Raw genomic sequence first — 19854 nt, 5'->3', positions numbered from 1 at the left:
CACTCACACACTGCTCATATCTACTAGTGTACATTGTGCTATTTCCTCCTGTGTCTCCCTGACTTCAGGATTGATGTGGCAAAACAAGGCCTGGAACACAATCTTTCTGAAGGGAAATAATGGAATTGAATCACCTCTGTTCTGACCTCTGAGCCAAGCCTCATATCCCAGGCCCTCTCCTCTCTTTGTCTTCTGGCCTTTACCTCTTGTGTCAGGGTGAGAGTGGAAGCCGTGCATTCACCGTTTACCCTGACCCCGTTCCTCTCAATCCTAAATCCTGAAGTCTCGCTAGTTCAGGATATCTACATTAATGGCCTGCCTGTCAGTCTGTCAAACCAACGCTTGACTTCATCCAACCCAGTCTGTCATTAGAGGTCACATGATGCAGGGCCATTTGAGGGAATCTCTCCTGGCTATCGAGCAGGAAGCCTCTCTTTCTGTCTGTCTGTCTCTGTCTGTCTGTCTGTCTGTCTGTCTGTCTGTCTGTCTGTCTGTCTGTCTGTCTGTCTGTCTGTCTGTCTGTCTGTCGTCCTCCTCCTCTCTCTCTCCACTTCTCTCCTCCTCGTCCCCTCTCTCCAACTGTCTGGGTCCCCTCAGCAGCATTAGCATATTGGGGGTTGCTCTTTGTTTTTCTCTGACCTGTATAATGCGTGTCACATTAGCAACACAACATATCAAACGTTTGTTAATTTCCCTCGCTTTCCTCCACAGCTGCTCGCGGTATTGTGTCACCAGATTTTAATGAATATGATAAGTAACACTTGCAAGGCAGGCAGAGTTGTTTTTCTTTCCCTTTTTAATTGCCGAGTGTGAATGGAGGTAGCAGAGGAGAGGAGAAGAGAGAGGAGAGAGACGGGGGGGTTCAGTGAGAAAACAAGACAAAATCTGGTGTGTGTGTGTGTGTGAGAGAGAGAGAGAGAGATTTGGCATTTCACCTGAGAGAGCTGCTGGGGAAGACATTTGAGCGTTTGTGATATCCTGTCTGATTATCATGGGACATGATACGTTGGTAATGTCACTCTTCAGAATCATTTACAGAGTGAACCCAAAAGCCTTTCAGAGGACGGAAGAACCATCACAGGGTTGAGATTCATCTAACACACACACACACGTACACACACACACACTGCCCCCTGCCGTGATCTTGGAAAGACAGCTGACACTATGGTGTGTGACATGTTGCCTTACCAGATCCTGCCAATCAAAGCCATATTCATCCTGTTTCCTGATTTGAAGAAAACACACAAGGAAGCATAATTTGCCAATACCCGATTTTAACGCAAATTTGTCTTCCTCTACATCTGCACGTGCGACAACTTGCACACACACGAAAACAAATACGCACATACTGCACACTTACATGCGCTCACACACACTCACATCAATACACCAGCAAGGAGACTGAGTAGTGACAAGCAGTGATTCCTATGAAGTAAAACACATGGCTACTTCCATATACTGTGTAGGATAGTACAACAATGAATAAATACGAATTACAGCCCAGTAGGAAACGTTTGACATATTATTGAGGGCATAACTGAAGCACTACCTATAAGCATTCAGATGAACTGTTTCATTATAAAGCTTCTCCCAGGCCACACACGCACACACACACACACACACAATCTCTTCCTCAACCAACGTTAATCCAAATTCATCCGCATTAAAAGAAAACCTTCCATGGGTGAAATACTATTAAAACAGGTCTTTTCAGATGTTTAATCCCTCCGTCAAACGCTGTGATCTTCCTCTGTCTGACAACTCCTCAAATCACAATCAACACCAAATCACCACACACACACACACACACACACACACACACACACACACACACACACACACACACACACACACACACACACACACACACACACACACACACACCACACACGGTTTTACAGCTAGCTGTTTCTAAAAGGAAAGGTGGATTTTCTCGACTCCCTGAGCTGGATGTATTAAAGTATCTTGAAGCATGAGATTCTGGGGGAGACAAACTCCCTGCCCTGGTTAGACTGTATAACTTCTGAAACCCCAGATATACATTGGTCCATATTGAGGACAGGTATATCAAGTTCATCAGTTTAATACAGAGTGAGTTTTCACATCCCAAATCCAATGTTGTAAAGTACTTTAGTAAAAATACTTTAAAGTACTACTTAAGTAGTTACTTTCTATTTATATTTTGGACAACTTTTACTTCACTACATTCCTAAAGAAAATAATGTACTTTTTACTCCATACATCTTCCCTGACATTCAAAAGTACTCATTACATTTGGAATGCTTAGCAGGACAGGGAAATGGTCCAATTCACAAAAGTATCAAGAAATCATCCCTGGTCATCCCTACTGCCTCGGATCTGGAACACTCACTAAACACAAGTGCTTCATTTGTAAATTATTTCTGAAAGTAGGATTGTGACCATGGCTATCTGTAAATACATTTTAAAAACAGGAAAATGGTGCTGTCTGGCTTGCTTAATATAAGCAATTTAAAAATATTTATACTTATAATACTTCTGTTTATTTTTGCAATTACATTTACTTTTGATACTTTTACTAAAGTAGTATGTTACTGAGTGAATTTCACTTGAGTCATTTTCTATCAAGGTATTTTTACACAAGTACGAATATTGGGCACTTTTTCCACCACTGCCCAAACCACAACCCTCTCCCCCAAAGCCCCAGGCGTGGTCCACTCACTAATGACTAGCCACAAGGTGATAGGAGTCACTCGATGGAGAGATAGACTAGCACTTGTGTCTAACAGCTGCAATTATCAAACCCACACTAACTACTATTGATCCCCTCTCAGGTCAGGTGATAACAAGGCATTTCCCACTTACTACGAGAGCTGTTCACAGTGAGTGCTTATCCATCTGTGGAGAGGACCAGAAGGACTTGCTCAAATACCTGATGAGCGCTACGCAAATATTGGTACAGAGTTAGAGTTAGAGTGAGAGTGTATGAGGTTGCTGTGGATGACTTTTTCTGCCTGGCATGGCGATCGAGTGGGAGTGTGTCTGTGTGTGTGTGTGTGTGTGTGTGTGTGTGTGTGTGTGTGTGTGTGTGTGTGTGTGTGTGTGTGTGTGTGTGTGTGTGTGTGTGTGTGTGTGTGTGTGTGTGTGTGTGTGTGTGTGTGTGTGTGTGTGTGTGTGTGTGTGTGTGTGTGTGTGTGTGTGTAGGTCTACACTCTTAAAAAAAAGAAAGTGCTATCTAGAACCAAAAAGGGTTATTTGGCTGTCCCCATAGGAGAACCCTTTGAATAAACCTTTTTTGGTTCCAGGTAGAACCATTAAGAGTACTTTGGCTGTCCCCATAGAATAACCCTTTGAATAAACCCTTGAACCAAAAAGGCTTCTACCTGGAACAAAAAATGGTTCTGCAATGGGGACCGCCAAATAACTCTTTTGGAACCCTTTTTTCTAAGAGTGTACAGTTTAAGTCAGAGGTTTACATACACCTTAGCCAAATACATTTAAACTCAGTGTTTCACAATTCCTGACATTTAATCCTTGTAAAAATCCCCTGTCTTAGGTCAGTTAGGATCACCACTTTATTTTAAGAATGTGAAATGTCAGAATAATAGTAGAGAGAATGATTTATTTCAGCTTTGATTTCTTTCATCACATTCCCAGTGGGTCAGAAGTTTACATACACTCAACTAGTATTTGGTAGCATTGCCTTTAAATTGTTTAACTTGGGTGAAACGCTTCGGGTAGCCTTCCACAAGCTTCCCACAATAAGTTGGGTGCATTTTTACCCATTCCTCCTGACAGACCTGGTGTAACTGAATCAGGTTTGTTGGCCTCCTTGCTCGCACACAGTTTTTCAGTTCTGCCCACAAATGTTCTATATGATTGACTTTGTTGTCCTTATGCCATTTTGCCACAACTTTGGAAGTATGCTTGGGGTCATTGTCCATTTGGAAGACCCATTTGCGACCAAGCTTGAACTTCCTGACTGATGTCTTGAGATGTTGCTCCAATATATCCACACCATTTTCCTTCCTCATGATGTCATCTATTTTGTGAAGTGCACCAGTCCCTCCTGCAGCAAAGCACCCCCACAACGTGATGCTGCCACCCCCGTGCTTCACGGTTGGGATGGTATTCTTTGGCTTGCAAGCCTCCTCCTTTTTCCTCCAAACATAACGATGGTCATTATGGCCAAACAGTTCTATTTTTGTTTCATCAGACCAGAGGACATTTCTCCAAAAAGTACAATCTTTGTCCCCATGTGCAGTTGCAAACCGTAGTCTGGCTTTTGTGTGGAGGTTTTGGAGCAGTGGCTTCTTCCTTGCTGAGCGGCCTTTCAGGTTATGTCGATATAGGACTCGTTTTACTGTGGACTTTCCCCAAATTCCCAGGATTCCCAGAGATCCCGTTTGAAACATTCCCAGAATCAGAAGGGAATAATCAGGATGTCCGGAATCCTCCAACCAGAATTTCTGGAAAACCTGGGAACGTAATCAGAATTGTGTAACCCTAGAAAAGACAGTCCAATTCAACGCAATATGCTACTATTAAAGGGTCTGGCCATCTGCTAACATTGTTCATAGCAATAAGACTGGTGGAAGACAAGCAAAACAAAAGAGAGGGATTCTCAATTATTTTTTTCCCCAATTGGCATTTTGCAGAATGAGACTCCAGTGACAAATTCAATCGTTCCTCCACATTGAGTTACATTGTGAAAAATCACATGGATATTCTAGCTATTGTCCTCTCTAGACATTATATTTCTATGGGCCCCACCCCATCAATGGATCTTTAAGGGCTTTGAGCTAATCACCAGTGTGCAGATAACAAAGGCAAGGTTAATGGTTGCTGACAGCATAACCTACATGAAGGATCTTGATAAGACCAGAACCTTATGATATCGCCATGGCGATTGCTTTGCCTATTTCCTGGTCAAGAGCCAGGGCAGCGAGGAAGGCGACGATCAATGCCCAGGGGCCAATGACCATGCATCTCACATTGTAACATATATATGGCCCATTCAGATAGCCCCTATTCAAAGGCAACAGGATATACGAGGAGAGCAGTGGCTGAGACACACAGACAAAGACATGCTTTTGTTTTGTCCCATCACCTTCTCAGGATTTATGACGTCCATTACAAAGGTGTGCAGCGGACACTATTCCCCATTAGCCTATCAAATGCCTTAGTGGTTGTTGTGAACTGGTTATCAGGCCTTTCTGTGGACACAATGAATTTATAGCGCCCTGAATTCCACAAAGAAGTGTTGGCTTTCTTTCTTGTTGTGCGGCACCAAGTTAAAGGACAGGTCTTTTAGAGCGGAGGACTTTGTGTTTCATTTGTTAGATGTTTATGTTAATTAAACCTGCATCTCAATGCTGCACTCTCCCCATGTCCAACATCTCAAATTTGAAGGAAGAAGTCATTGGAGAATTGTACTGCTTCAAAACCAAGCACACGATGGCTGGTTTTACTTTTGGTGTCTTTCTGCTAGGAGTCATTTAAGATATTACAGGACTCAATTTAACACCAGAAGGGACAGATTCACTAACCATGCCATTCATACAAGTGTTCATTTGATCCAAAGACAAAAGATTAAACACAGGCCTACTCATAATAATCATTTCTCATAATAACATCTCATTTAGTTGTCTCATCCTATATATGACTCCCGTACCATGTTTCATTGGCTCTGGACAATATAAGCTAAATAAATTGCTTGGGTATAAACGTGTTAAATCTGGCCCCAAGTCACTGCCAAACATACACAATACATAATATGTAAAACGAAATATGAATACCTAAAAAGACAAACACATGATAAAATACTGTGGTATTATACAGTAACATTTCAGATGGTTTTTGGTTGTGTCTCCTCCGTGAGTGGATGTCGATAGAATATCACTTGAGTGTTGATTGTAGAACCCAGGCTTCTCCCGGCTCCCGGCTCCCGGCTCCCTCTCAGACAACCCAGTGCTGGAGGACAATCTTACTCTGTCACATTTGTTGGCAAGTTGCCATCAGGGCATGACAGGGAAATAACACTCTTCAAGGATAATGATACAGCCGTACGCCATCGGCTGCTCCAGACAGGCTTTAGCGGGTGTATAGTGAAAGCCCTCCATCAATGGCAAACACAAGGGTTTACTTTACACGATTTACATGCATCTTTTACAATATATATGGTGCAGAACTTAATGTTGAAAATGCTTTTACATCCCAATTAATGGATTAACAAATTCCCTGTCACAATGTCTAATCACAGTGAGGAGAGAAACGGTAAGAAAGCGCTCTGTTGACATGTTGATAATAATAACTACAGTAGGGCCAGTAAACAGTCAATTCCTTTTTCATTTCTGTTTTTTTCCCCCCAGCCTTTGCTGTGTGTGTGTGACGCGTGTGTGTGTGTGTGTGTGTGTGTGTGTGTGTGTGTGTGTGTGTGTGTGTGTGTGTGTGTGTGTGTGTGTGTGTGTGTGTGTGTGTGTGTGTGTGTGTGTGTGTGTGTGTGTGTGTGTGTGTGTGTGTGTGTGTGTGTGTGTGTGTGTGTGTGTGTGTGTGTGTGTGCGAGAGAGAGAGACCACAGCGTGGGGTAGAAGGTCAAAATTGTACTTGGTGAATAGCAAAATTGTTAGTTGTGTATATGACATTTAGGCAACAAAGTTAATAATGAAATGTTTTTTAAAAAACACTCAAATGTTCATATTGCTAGGTCCAGAAGTAATAATGTAAAAGTTACAAATAGCAGCATATTAAGTCAAGTGATTTCCCATAAACAACCCCAACAGCTAAACTTTGCTCCAAACCAGCTCCAATCTGACTTGATACATATTAAGTGCAAGACAGACAAGCATATGGATTCATGTCAGTGGTAATCGGTGCTACTATTCCCATACGTCATTTACATTCTGCCCATTACCTGCACGGCTCAATTCTCAATGTCAAATAGATTGTGGCGACTAGGAAATGGCACTCAATTTTCCTTCGCTAATGCAAACAATATACGTTTCCTCCAAATCAATATAATAGGGCTGACCATTACCCTGATTAAATATCTACTGTAATGCACTTACATCCCAAGACCTAGCTACTTAGTTTCCTCATACAGAGGAGCTTAAGTAAGACTAAATATCCAAATTAATGTTGATGGTTTGGAATTACAGTCAATCTTCGTGATGGACATTCTCGCTATACTCCACCTGTATAAAAGTATAAGGATTATCAGATTTTTTTTAAAGAGCATATAATTACATAAATTACAGAATTCTGTAGTTTAAAATAACTTTAAAAACATGTACACAAGACTGTGTACAAGATTACACAATGTCTTCCCAAAATACAAACAATCCAATACTCCCTGTTTGCCAGTCTTCTAGAGTGAGTAAGTAAGTCATTGACATTGGGCACCTGCCTGCCCCTCAGTTCATTAATGACCATGGCTGCCATGGCAACAGGCGTTGGGCTCTAACCCTGCTGAGTCGCCGTCAGTCTCCCTGAGTGACAGGAAGTCAGAACTGCCCAGCGGTTGGACACAACTTTTTGACTTCCACATATTTCTCTGTTTCTCCCCTTCTTTGTAGCTGCCAGGTTTAGCCAGGGCACTCAACAACCAGGCCAAGACAGAAAGCCTAGGGGGGGACATCGGGTCAGAAAACTCCCAAGTGGCAGAGGAACCGCACTCAAGCTTCAAGACAGTGCATCATTGTTTTGGTGACTTTTTGACAGACCTAGAGGAAGTAGGGGTCAACAGTAGGGACTGTACATAAAAATCCCAGGCTGCCTGCAGGCCCCAGGACCAGCTGATTGTATGAGTAGGAGTGGAGGAGAGGAGTGGAGAACTCGCCTGCGTGGACCCGGAGGAGAGGAGAGGAGTAGGAGGTAAATCCACAGGGAAAATTGCACTAAAAGAAATGCACTATTTATTCCCGCTGGGGTCCACCATTAGAGAGCCAGTGGTTTGGTGAATGCGTCACAGAATGGCTGTTCAAAAATACAACGGTGGACTCCGAGCACCCCGCGTGTCTTGGGGTCCGGGTTAAATGGAAGTGGAGAAAAATGTTGGATCTTTGTGTACAGCTTGTGGCTGCAAAAAGCACCCAGAACCTGCTGTGAACCTTGTTGCCTGTAATCACCCAGCCCGGTCATACAATTATGCACAATGAATGAATGTCGAACTCGATGGCCACAAACATCGCTAACCTGCATTGACAGCACGCAATTCTGGGTGAATTCTGAGAAGAGATTTTTGTTCACACTGTTAGCATGAGAAGCACTTCGATACTAAAGGCACCATATTGCTTGTGTTTTTTAAGTTGCTGCTGATATTGAAGGACTTGTCACATGGGAAAATCAGTGTATTTAATTCTGAAGAAAAACCCAAACCTACTCTGAGCTTAATACTCAGACCATTGAAGGGAATGTAATGATAGAATGTAAAACATTGTAGGATGCTGTATGGCTGAGACGTTGAACCCTGCCGTATCTGACAAGGAAACATTGTTTCTCTGTATTTAGAACAAGCGCTGAAGCTCTTTAATGGTCCAATCAGTTAAATCATCAGAGACAGAGAGGGAAGGGTAATCTTTAATAGCCATCTTATTCATTCCAGAGAGAGAAGTATTTCTGAAGATATTGGCAAGGCTAAAAGGAAGTAGCCCTTAGAATTTACAACACATAGTTCCTTTTTTACAATGGTATTTTTTCCTATTTTGCTAATATACCGGCACCCCTTGTATATACCTTCGTAATTGTTATTTGTGTTACTTTTTTACTTTAGTTTATTTAGTAAATATTTTCTTAACCAACAATGCAGTTCAACAAAGAGTTAAGGGCTTCTAAGTACACATTTCACAGTAAGGTCTACATACACCTGTTGAATTCAGTGCATGTGACCAATATAATTTGATTTAAGGTTTGTTTCATAGTTGGGGTCAATTCCATTTCAATTCCAGTCAATTCAGAAAGTCCAATTCCAATTCTCTTCAATGCTATTCAATGATGAACATTTGGAATTGGAATTTGGTTTACTTTCTGAATGGCTGGAATTGAATTGGAATTGAACCTAACTCTGGCCTGTTTGCTACATTTCAAATAGATCATTTGTTTACAATCCTTTGTTATAACATATAACATATAACATATATTCAAAGTTCATTATGGGGTAGCCAGAATTTTACGATTTTCCATCAAATTATACCTCTTTTAAAATACACTGAACTACTGTCTAGGCTACTAACAGTGTATTTTCGTCAACATTGGGCCTTTGTCTGTGAACAACAGTGAAGCCTATGCATGCCCACCAATGGAAGGATGATGTGTGCTGTTTTCTCATAGAGCTCAGGTGACATCTAGAGGCCACTAGTCACAGGTGCACCTTTTCATTCGACAATCCTGGAATTTTTGGATTTAAAACTGCTGGATGTGTAGCATTCAGCAGGATGCAAAGGAAGCTGCGATTCGTTAGGCAACACTGCCATCTACTGACGTGAAGCTGTGTGACATCATTATCAACTCAGATTTCAACTAGAAAAAATACCAAGTGAGACAAATCAAAGAGCCTAGTTGATTAGGGAGATGTAGGCTCATGGATCAGAGTGTTAAAACAATATGGTGGACATCCACTGGGAATTTCTGAAGCCATTGCATGAGTTGACAGTAGGCTTCCCAGTACTGACAGGCAGGCAGTACTCTGTCTCGCCAGCTGATGGCAACCAAGAGCTTATGGTCGCAAGAACTCACTTTGAGACATAGTCCTGCAGGATATCAGAAACGCTTTAGTAAAGGGAACACATGTTAGTAGACTTTTATGGAAGGGAACACACAAACTGTCAATTCACGTGCAAGTCTGTTTGCGTATATCTGTGAAAATATAGTTGTGTTTCTAATTAGCTACTAACTGTAGCTACTGCAAGTACTGATGTGTCTGTTTTTATTTATTGTGCTGTTTGACAACTTAGCAGCAGCAGCAAGAGATTTCCGAACTGCTCAACTTAGTTTAGTCACACACGGACACCCTAGAGTGAGTTAAAGACACCTCCTAGAGTTACACAGCCAAGACAAGGTGTATAATTTGCCATTGACAACACACTGAGGTTCAGGAAACTGTCTTTGATGTTGATGTAAAACACTTCCTGGTTGCCAGTCTTTTATGATATTGTAAACAATAGTATAATATACTGAAATAAAGTACTGTATGATGGAAGCTTCACCTGTTCACATCAATAGTATAATATACAGGACTAAAGTACTGTATCCTAGAGCTTCACATCAACTTCCTGAAAGGCTGTTTGGTTGTCAAGACAACAATCATTAAAAGTGTCTGATTTGATCAGAAGCAATCTCCAAATGAACAGATTGTCCCTGTCCTCCTCTGCTATTTGATCCTATACTGTCATCACCGTTCATCACCACTACCGTCTATATGACATGTCCTCTAGATCGGTGGTTCTCAACTGGTTTTGCCTCTGGACCCAAGTTGGACCAGGTTGTCTCATTCGTGAGCCAATATTGAAACTGTGAAAAAACAATCTTCAAAATACCATCCGGAAAGCTATTTTTAATGCTATGTTAATGAAGAATGTTGGTAAGCGCACTGGTTTGAGACCACAGAATCAACCCAATCTGCTAAATAGTGCTGCTAATAGCTCTATATTCAAAATACTAATTTAATAATTTTTTTTTTCCGACACTAAAATTATAAAAAAACGTAGGTTCATTATTATTTCTACACACTTTCTACCGGTCTGAAGCTAGGTAGTTTAGGTTCAGACTGGAGTATGTTTTCAATGGAATCCTTCCGCGACCCAAATTTAACCCCCCAGTTGAGAATCACGGCTCTAGATCATAAGACTCAAGTCCACGTAGAAAGCATAAGCAATTTAGAAACACAAGCTTTCAAATTATTGTGTAGCTTTGTCCATCCTGAAGTGATTATATTCAATGCATCACAAATGATAAATCCAAAAAGGTGCGGAACTTTGAACGCACCTGAACTCAACAGCATCCCTCAACACACACACATTCATCTTGGAATCTGGAAAATTAGGTTACAAATCGCCCTAACCCTCGTAGAAGCACCACAAGAAAACTTTCTGATAATAAATATGTCAAACCAGCAACACGATGAAGCAAAGGTTAAAATGAACACTCACATCCTGTCAGTCCTATCTCCTTTCTCCCAGGAAGGTGTGTTTAAATCCACTAGTCCCTCCACCACGTCTTCCAGACTCCTCCTGGTCCTGATGCTGTAACAGCATGTCCCTTCCAACCCAACATGTATTCTTTACATGTCCACAATTCCAAGAATTGTCAGCAGGTGCTTCTCAGTCTTCCAGTAACATATACCTGCAGCTTCCAGGAACACACACACTCTGGTGGGGCCCCTCCCACCATCCACACAAGTGTTCCACGTCTGTTTGGTCGCTCCACAGGTAATTCAGACACACCTGTTGTTATCTATAACCCCCCCCCTGTTGGAGTAAATCTCTTCTTCTGCTGCAGCTGGTGAAGAAGGAACAAGATAGACAAGTGCCAGGGGAAAGGAGAGGACAAAGAAAGAGACAGACAGGAGAGTGGAGAGAGAGAGACAGACAGACAAGAGAGTGGAGAGAGATACAAACAGGAGAGTGGACAAAGAAAGAGAAAGACAGGAGAGTGGAGAGAGAGAGACAGACAGACAAGAGAGTGGAGAGAGAGACAAACATGAGAGTGAATAAGAGATACAGACAGAAGAGTGGAGAGAGAGACGGACAGGAGAGTGGAGAGAGAGACAAACATGAGAGTGAATAAGAGATACAGACAGGAGAGTGGAGAGAGAGACGGACAGGAAAGTGGAGAGAGAGACAGAAAAGAGAGTGGAGAGTGAGACAGGAGAGTTGTGAAAGAGAGACAGACAGGAGAGTTGCGAGAGAGACAGACAAGAGATTGGAGAGAGTGAGAGACAGGAGAGTGAAGAGAGAGACAGGAGAGTGGTGAGAGGGACAGACAAGAGAGTGGAGAGAGAGACATGAGAGTTGTGAGAGAGACAGACAGGAGAGTGGAGAGAGAGACAGACAAGAGAGTGGAGAGAGAGAGACAGACAAGATAGTGGAGAGAGACAGACAAGAGACAAGAGAGTGGAGAGAGAGACAGACAAGAGAGTGGAGAGAGAGACAGACAGGGGAGAGGAGAGACAGACAAGAGAGTGGAGAGAGAGACAGACAGGGGAGAGGAGAGACAGACAAGAGAGTGGAGAGAGAGAGACAGACAGGGGAGAGGAGAGACAGACAAGAGAGTGGAGAGAGAGAGACAGACAGGGGAGAGGAGAGACAGACAAGAGAGTGGAGAGAGAGACAGACAAGAGAGTGGAGAGAGAGACAGACATGAGAGTGGAGAGAGAGACAGACAAGAGAGTGGAGAGAGAGACAGACAGGAGAGTGGAGAGTGAGACAGAGTGGAGAGAGAGACAGACAAGAGAGTGGAGAGAGAGAGATAGACAATATAGTGGAGTGAGACAGGCAAGAGTGTGGAGAGAGAGACAGACAAGAGAGTGGAGAGAGAGAGACAGACAGGGGAGAGGAGAGACAGACAAGAGAGTGGAGAGAGAGAGACAGACAGGGGAGAGGAGAGACAGACAAGAGAGTGGAGAGAGAGAGACAGACAGACAAGAGAGTGGAGAGAGAGAGACAGACATGAGAGTGGAGAGAGAGACAGACAAGAGAGTGGAGAGAGAGACAGGAGAGTGGAGAGAGAGACAGGAGAGTGGAGAGAGAGACAGACAAACGAGTGGAGAAAGAGAGACATGAGAGTGGAGGAGAGAGAGAGACAGGAGAGTGGAGAGAGAGAGACAGGAGAGTGGAGAGAGAGAGAGACAGACAGGAGAGTGAATAAGAGCGACAGACAGGAGAGTGGAGAGAGACAGACAGGAGAGTGGAGAGAGAGAGAGACAGGAGAGTGGTGAGAGAGAGACAGAAGAGTGGCGAGAGAGAGACAGACAGGAGAGTGAATAAGAGCGACAGACAGGAGAGTGGAGAGAGAGACATGAGAGTGGAGAGAGAGACAGGAGAGTGGAGAGAGAGACAGACAAGAGAGTGGAGAAAGAGAGACATGAGAGTGGAGAGAGGAGAGAGAGAGACAGGAGAGTGGAGAGAGACAGGAGATTAGAGAGAGAGAGAGACAGACAGGAGAGTGAATAAGAGCGACAGACAGGAGAGTGGAGAGAGACAGACAGGAGAGTGGAGAGAGAGAGAGACAGGAGAGTGGTGAGAGAGAGACAGGAGAGTGGCGAGAGAGAGACAGAAGAGTGGCGAGAGAGAGACAGACAGGAGAGTGAATAAGAGTGACAGACAGTAGAATGGAGAGAGAGAGACAGGAGAGTGGAGAGAGAGAGACAGGAGAGTGAATAAGAGCGACAGACAGGAGAGTAGAGAGAGAGACAGGAGAGTGGAGAGAGAGAGACAGGAGAGTGAATAAGAGCGACAGACAGGAGAGTGGAGAGAGAGAGACAGGAGTGGAGAGAGAGAGACAGGAGAGTGGCGAGAGAGAGACAGGAGAGTGAATAAGAGCGACAGACAGGAGAGTGGAGAGAGACAGACAGGAGAGTGGAGAGAGAGAGAGACAGGAGAGTGGTGAGAGAGAGACAGGAGAGTGGCGAGAGAGAGACAGACAGGAGAGTGAATAAGAGCGACAGACAGTAGAATGGAGAGAGAGAGACAGGAGAGTGGAGAGAGAGAGACAGGAGAGTGGAGAGAGAGAGACAGGAGAGTGGCGAGAGAGAGACAGGAGAGTGAATAAGAGTGACAGACAGGAGAGTGGAGAGAGAGAGACAGGAGAGTGGAGAGAGAGAGACAGGAGAGTGGAGAGAGCAGGAAAGAGAGATGGTGAGTGAGGGGAGGGAGAGAGAAAGAGAGAGCAGATCAGAGATCACAGAGATCGAACGAGAGTGAGAGAGCGAACCCAGTAGCAGCAGCTTCAGCAGCAACAACCATCTCTGAGAGTTGTGGCAGCAGGACTGGTGTGTCTCCTCAAGCCTCTGTTGCCTTTTATATCCTGTTCCTCATACAGTCTAGTCCTGACGCTCTGGCTTTTACCCTTCCCTTCCCCGGGAGCACCAGCATGAATATATTATTATCAACACAAAGGCCTGCTTATTGTTTATGAATTACCAGCCTTCCTGGCAACAAAGGCTATTTTCATAAGAAAACTCCATTTCATTTCAGCTCCAATTTGATTACCAGTGAAAGAAAAGGAGCCCTTTGGTCGAACCCCCAAAGGATTGTTCTTTTTTATTCATGCCCATTGAATTGGGCTTTATTGCTTTTCTTTACAGAGCTGACGTGGAAAGCTTTTAGAGTAAACCATTGACTAAAAATTATTGCTCTGCTATTTTGTACAATAACAGAGTCTAAGAGAAGAGCATCCAGTCTTCGCCCGGCCTTTGTCGTTTTTTCCTCCTTTTCTCTCTTTTTTGTTGAAAATTGCAAAGGCTGGAAATTAATGACAGGGCTGTGGAGAGAGAGAGAGAGAGAGAGAGAGACAGAGAGAGAGAGAGAGAGAGAGACTAGCTCTGGCTTCTACAATACATGTCAAATCTAAATGATCACTAGTCATTGAACAGAGCCAGTGTAAAGAAGCCAGGAACAAGTCGAGGAGTGTGTGTGTGTGTGTGTATATATATGCACATGGAGGGTGTACCCAGCTGATTGATTCAGGCCTCTAAAAATAAAGACACCTTGATGGTTTCAGAGCTGCCCAATTGGCTGAGGCCCATTGTAAGATGGCTGCAGTGACTTGCTGTCACTTTCATTCTGTACAGAACTATTGATGGCAGACAATCTGCTGCTCTCAACCTAGACAATACCCCCTATTGCCGTAGGACTATAGGGCTGTGTAGGTGGATGGAGGGAGCTGGCAAGACTACCATTACACTATGGGCATACTGTAAGACTTGAACATTTGACTTGACCCAAAGGCCTAAGCTATCATGAGGATGATATAACAGGATGTGTAGAACATGTAGTTTCCATAATGCCTGTATAATAACAGTTCATTGACTATCTTTATTTTACACACGTGTTGGACGTTACATCAGCTCTGTGGGGGGCAGAACTCAGACTGGGCTGAAAAGGGACGGATCGCAGCAGGAACAATTACTGATCTTTGCCATATGAGTGTTGAATGCATGTGAGAGATACACTTTCCCTTTTTGCCAGCTACCTCACCCCCTGCCCTTCAGTTGAGTGTAGGACTGTGTCCCAAATCCAATAGTCTATAATAGCTCCCTAATGTCTCATCCTCTCCATCTGCACTGAAACAAATCTTCCAGGATAGTGCTTTCAGCTATTCTTTGTTTTCACATAAAATATGAAAGGAGACAAGGAGAGGCAGCCACTTTAGACTATTGGACACCTTCGGTCAGAGATCTTGTCTCTCTGTGATCTTTGTCATAATCTTCGCCCAAGGCTTAAACAAAAACAGGCTTCAGCCTACTTAAGATCATCCAGTTGTTTCCTAACTCTAAAAGGTACCAGGTACAGTAGGCTGGTCTACACTCAATCCCCTTGTTCCCATACTCATTATGAACCCCTCCTGGCACATCCAAGCAATCACCGCGTTTGATCTGCACTCTAAAAAAGATACATTAGATGCTCTTTTCCATTTTTCTGCAGCGCTTTTGTGTTTGTGTAAGAATATTTAACGGTAGACAAAAGGTGACTTATCAATTATTCATTCACCATCAAGGCCCAGGCTGGCATTCTGAAAGGAGCTGACATTTCAGACTTTCCACCAACATCTGCAAAATTATATCCTTTCCATTGTAAGTCAATGAAGTAGAGTCATCGCCCCCATAAAAGGCAGTAAATTGCCTTGTCACTTTAATAAGGCCATCTTTATACAACCTTCACTCTCTCCACTGCCTGCTGCTATGAAGGGACTGAATGTGCAGCACTATCGCTTTTCAGTTCACTGCTTTTGTCTTTCTACGGCTGGCATATGCATGTCCTTTAGAATGATAGAAATAAGGACTAGACAGAGGAACCAGGAAGCCAACATTGGGAGTTTCATTTGGCTACTTCCTGAAGAACTGAAACTTAGTCTAATTCCCAGACAACTCTGCTATCACTCCTTGCGGAGGTGAAAACATGTCTGGAAATCAGCATAATCTGTCAGTTCAAGACGTGGGGTGTTATTCACCTCCCATGCATTGAAAACAGAGCCTGTCTGGATTGAGCACCAGCCAGGAGATCAGCACTGTGAGAAACTGTCATGCAGAAACAACCACCATTGAACCCCGGCCACAGTCTCTGCTTTAGTGAAACCGTAGAGACAGACTACTAGTTAAGATCCTCATCAGTTCTTTATGCAGAACAGAACAGCACCACAGACAGCCTGGAGATCCAGTGCTATTCTAATCAGGGGCAGACAGGTAATATTTAGCCTCTGCTGTCTGTCTAGTGGGCAGGCCACCACCACTGGCTGCTCCAGAGCTTTGTCCTCATGTAAATGTCTATGAGATGTCATTCTCTCTCCAAATGTCATCCCTCGCTTCTGCACAAACAAAAGGAAGGAAGGAGGAAGCGTTCAGCCCCATCCGTCCGACTACGTATCCCCGCGCTCTGCTCCGACGGGGTGTCCGCCCGGCGATTAAATCTCCCACAATTCCGTTGTCTCTGTGGACCTGTGAGGCTTTATGATTCAGACCGCTTTGTTTATAATGGTGTTGGGAGTGGAGACTGCTGTGGTGGTGTGTTGTTGGGGAAACAGTAGAACTAGCCTCTGTGAGCTGAATAGATTCATTGTTACACCCGAGTTGTATCTGTTTTTCTGTTTTCACTGCTCTTAAAATGGCATCTTCTCTTTATGATACAGAGAGATGATGGAATAGATTTCACTTACAGGGACAGGCAACTCCAGTCTTGGATGGACGCAGTGTGTGCAGGTTTTTATTCCAGCCCAGCTCTAATGCACCTGACCAAACCTGGTCTAAACTGGCAACCATGAGGAGATGATAGATTTGAAATCAAGTGTGCCAGTCAGTGCAGGGTTGGAACAAAACTATCCCAACTGAGAATCAAACAATCAAAGGGTTAAATGATGCTCCCATTCGTCATCGACACATACTGTACTCCTCCACGATGGCTTCAATCACAGCCAGAACCTTTATTCTCTCTTCATTCTCTCCCTTCAGCCCAAACCTGGATTACTGTGAAACAATGAGGCTGTGGGCAGGAGGACAGTCACAATGGTGGAATTAACGTGGGGGGACTTACCGCCGGCTTATGCCAAGACAAAAGGTGGGCACAGTCGTCAAAGGTTTCCAGCCGTTTGAATACCCCCCCCCATCCCATCCCATCCCTCACTCCACATAAAGGAAGCTTTGCCACATGGACCCTCCACAATAGAATGGGCTTCGCTCAGGCCAGATACGCCACATTGCCAACAGAAGTCATGCAACACTGGCACGCAAGCTCACCTGATGGTACAGTGCTGAAACCTGTGGAACAACAGGGCCAGTTGTACCTACAGTTGGTAGCTGTGTTGAGAGGTGCAATGACTGAGGGGTTATACTGTAGGCAATGTTCCTTCAAAGACATTTCGGCACTAAGCAAATGTAAGGTCTGCTGAGCGCAAACTTGAACGTTGTGAAAATTCTGTGCAACTTCCGGCACATTTACTGTGAACACTGAAGCAATACGCTTTAAGTTAGACTTTTAACAGTGGTCAAGTAGGCTACTGTGACTATTTGATCATAGTGTACAGTCATAGCCAAAAGTTAATGACAAATATTAATTTCCACAGTTTGCTGCTTCAGTGTCTTTAGATATTTTTGTCAGATGTTACTATGGAATACTGAAGTATAATTACAAGTATTTCACAAGTGTTAAAGGCTTTTATTGACAATTACATGAAGTTGATGCAAAGAGTCAATATTTGCAGTGTTGACCCTTCTTTTTCAAGACCTCTGCAATCCGCCCTGGCATGCTGTCAATTAACTTCTGGGCCACATCCTGACTGATGGCAGCCCATTCTTGCATAATCAATGCTTGGAGTCTGTCAGAATTTGTGGGTTTTTGTTTGTCCACCCGCCTCTTGAGGATTGACCACAAGTTCTCAATAGGATTAAGGTCTGGGGAGTTTCCTGGCCATGGACCCAAAATATTGATGTTTTGTTCCCAGAGCCACTTAGTTATAACTTTTTCCTTATGGCACGGTGCTCCATCATGCTGGAAAAGGCATTGTTCATCCAGACAAGCTGTTTTTCGGATGCCCCAAACAATCGGAAATGGAGTTCATCAGAGAAAATGACTTTTCCCCCAGTCCTCAGCAGTCCAATCCTTGTACCTTTTGCAGAATATAAGTCTGACCCTGATGTTTTTTGTGGAGAGAAGTGGCTTCTTTGCTGCCCTTCTTGACACCAGGCCATCCTCCAAAAGTCTTCACCTCACTGTGTGTGCAGATGTACTCACACCTGCCTGCTGCCATTCATGAGCAAGCTCTGTACTGGTGGTGCCCCGATCCCGCAGCTGAATCAACTTTAGGAGACTGTCCTGGCGCTTGAAGGACTTTCTTGGGTGCCCTGAAGCCTTCTTCACAGCAATTGAACCGCTCTCCTCTTCTTGATGATCCAATAAATGGTTGATTTAGGTGCAATCTTAATGGCAGCAATATCCTTGCCTGTGAAGCTCTTTTTGTGCAAAGCACAAAAGGAAGAACAATGATTCTAAGCACCACCCTTCTTTTGAAGCTTCCAGTCTGTTATTCGAACTCAATCAGCATGACAGAGCGATCTCCAGCCTTGTCCCCGTTAACACTCACACCTGTGTTAACGAGAGAATCACTGACATGTCAGCTGGTCCTTTTGTGGCAGGGCTGAAATGCAGTGGAAATGTTTTTTGGGGATTCAGTTCATTTGCATGGCAAAGAGGGATTTTGCAATTAATTGCAATTCATCTGATCACTCTTCATAACATTCTGAAGTATATACAAATTGCCATCATACAAACCGAGGCAGCAGACTTTGTGAAAATTAATATTTGTGTTATTCAACTTTTGGCCACGACTACAGGCCTACCAGTGGCCTACCATCAAAAACAAAAAGAGAAATGCATCCCATAACATTTTAACATGGAAATAGCCGTTATATTATTCAACCTACAGTAAGCTGCCAATGTGTGGTGTTCCATGAGACTTTTGAAAAAAAAAAAAAAAAACATGCAGGGCTTGACATTGTTTATTCACTTGTCCTTCAGACAAGGTGACTGAAAATGTGTTGATGTGCACAGGTGGACACATGCAGCTCTCGCTTTGATCTAAAATAAATAAATGCATCTACTCGTGACTGCTCATGATGTAAACACAGTCCAGTTCAAAGTGAATGGCACAGATCCAAATAATGGCAATGGTTATTTTCATATACAGTGCATTTGGATAGTAGTCAGACCTCTTTTGACTTTTTCCACGTTACATTACAGATTTATTCTAAAAAATATATATTTAAATTTACACACACACACAATATCCTTAAAAATATCACATTTACTTAAGTATTCAGACTCTTGTCAGTACTTTGTCAAAGCACCTTTGGCAGCAATTACAGTCTCAAGTCTTCTTGGGTATGACTCTACAAGCTTGGCAGCATCTTGCTGTGGGGATGTTTTTCAGCAGCAGGATCAAGGCAAAGAAGAACGGAACAAAGTACAGAGATCATAGTCAAAAACCTGCTCCAGAGCTTTCAGGACCTCAGACGGGGGCGAAGGTTCACCTTCCAGCCGGACAACGGCCCTAAGCACACAGCCAAGACAACGTAGGAGTGGCTTGGCTTGAGTGGCCCAGCCAGAGCCCGGACTTGAACCAGATCGAACATCTTTGGAGAGACGTGAAAATAGATGTGCAGCATTGCTCCCC

The sequence above is a fragment of the Oncorhynchus keta genome, chromosome 30, assembly GCF_023373465.1.
Source record: "Oncorhynchus keta strain PuntledgeMale-10-30-2019 chromosome 30, Oket_V2, whole genome shotgun sequence".
In the NCBI taxonomy this organism is placed as follows: Eukaryota; Metazoa; Chordata; class Actinopteri; order Salmoniformes; family Salmonidae; genus Oncorhynchus; species Oncorhynchus keta.
This window is presented reverse-complemented; position numbering follows the sequence as displayed.